Source organism: Xiphophorus couchianus, chromosome 13 (assembly GCF_001444195.1).
Source record: "Xiphophorus couchianus chromosome 13, X_couchianus-1.0, whole genome shotgun sequence".
NCBI classification, from domain to species: domain Eukaryota; kingdom Metazoa; phylum Chordata; class Actinopteri; order Cyprinodontiformes; family Poeciliidae; genus Xiphophorus; species Xiphophorus couchianus.
In genome coordinates, this window is record NC_040240.1 from 8,934,213 (window position 1) to 8,936,423 (window position 2,211).

The following is a 2,211-nucleotide window of genomic DNA, read 5'->3' on the forward strand; positions in this document are numbered from 1 at the left end:
CACTCATTGTTTTTACATAGTGGCCACTGAAATATTTAGTCTCAATTTGCTGGTTAATAAAGGAAAAAAAAAACTTTAATGGGATTGAAAATGTTTATAGAAGTGTCTGATACCTGAAGGCCCCTAAGGATACACCAACTAGTACATTTTCCACATACTTGCCTTGCCTCAGTTATATTTTGAACAGTTTTGCTATAATCCAGGACATTCAAGTATGAAACATCAACTTTGAGGTTTTTTTTTATGGAGACTGCCAGGATACACCTACAGTTTTAGATTATTCCTTTTAAAGAGACAGTATTATGTACTTCCCAGACACACACAGTGCCATTTTGTATGCCGAGTGGGGCAGGGCTGCTTTGTGACGCGGAGGCGTAAGAACTGCAGCTCAGAGGAGAAGCTGCGATCTGAAGGCGGCGCTTTCTCCACCCAACAGGTGTTTTGCACAGCTGAACGGTTGCCACTGGAGACCAAAGGACTTCTCAAATGTGCATGAAAGAATCAAAGCAACATTCCAGGTATGTTTGATGAGCTTTACATGATGTTAAACTAAAAATGAGTCAATCTAATTGTTGGAGCATTCGGCAGTAATGTCTGGAAACTCAAACATTTTCTCCATGCACTGGTGCCCCACTCCATCCAGATGTGAAAAAGGCATCCAAGTCAATTACTTTCAAGATGATACTGTGTGACGCCGTTCCCACCCATCCAAAAAAAACACAGTTGGGTAATAAAATATGCAAGTATTTCAAACTAAAGGTGATTGTCTTCAGAACCACCGACCAGTTTTTATTCCTGATTGGTTTCTGCACATAATCTCCTTTAGTTTTCCATCACAGCAATCTACAGTTTGGAAATCCACAGGATTTAAAAAAAAAAAAAAATTAAAACTAAAATGATGCCAGTGAAGGGCTGCACAGTGGCGCAGTTGGTAGCACTGTTGCCTTGCAGCAAGAAGGTCCTGGGTTCGATTCCCGGCCGGGGTCTTTCTGCATGGAGTTTGCATGTTCTCCCTGTGCATGCGTGGGTTCTCTCCGGGTACTCCGGCTTCCTCCCACAGTCCAAAAACATGACTGTTAGGTTAATTGGTCTATCTAAATTCTCCCTAGGTGTGTGTGAATGGTTGTTTGTCCTGTATGTCTTTGTGTTGCCCTGCGACAGACTGGCGACCTGTCCAGGGTGAACCCCGCCTCCCGCCTGGAACGTAGCTGGAGATAGGCACCAGCAACCCTCCCGACCCCATTAGGGACAAGGGTGCACAGAAAATGGATGGATGGATGGATGATGCCAGTGACAAAGACAGGGCTGCAGATGAATGCATGGTACTCTTATGAGTCCAATTCTACATGTTAGTCTAGCAACATCGTTGTAGGGAAGTTAGCGGATGGTGCAGCGGCTCTATCCGCTGCACCATCCAGATAGAGCTGGTGCTCTATCCTGGGAGCCCGATGCAGAAAGGCTAAGCATATTTGAAGATGGAATTTAATTGAAATAGTAAAACACTAATGGACACACACAAAGAAATCTGGATTTACTTTATTTCCTTGTGAAAAAGCTCTTTGGCAATATGTCTTACTCCACTGAAAAGCCTATTTATTCTCTTAAATGGTGCCACAATAAGGAAATGCAAGTGTGGGTTGTGTTGGAAAACTTGCCAAATTTTCCTCGCTCAATGCCAAACGGTATACTCTGCCCTTGGTACTTTATCAAATTGTATTACTGAAGTTTGAACACACAAGAAAGCAACTTAATTTAACATTCCACCAAGTTGGATTTCTATGCATTGGAGAACCATATGGAACCAGAACAGCCAGAATCTTCATGCCTCATCTGGCATGAGCAACACAACCAAGTTGAGGTTGTGGTAAGGACTGAAGAGGAGGCTTTTCTTTTCCCCTCCAACCTCAACTTCTAAAGAAACCCTGAAACAAATTTGTGGATTTTTGGGAGGGAAAGTAAATGCGTTGAAGGTAAAAGTTCAAAGAGTATGCGATAGATGCAGGTTGGAGAATCTCAACATCTCTGCACTGTGATTGCCTCAAATGGCAAAAAATAAAACCTGCACTGTTTGTGAACTTGATTGCATTTTCTTTACGAATATGGCTCATTTTAATATGTAATCTGTACTTGTACAAGATTTGCCATGAAGCAATGAAACTAATGAGAAAAAAAAAAAAAAAACATCCCTTATGTTATGCGCTACATTTAAAA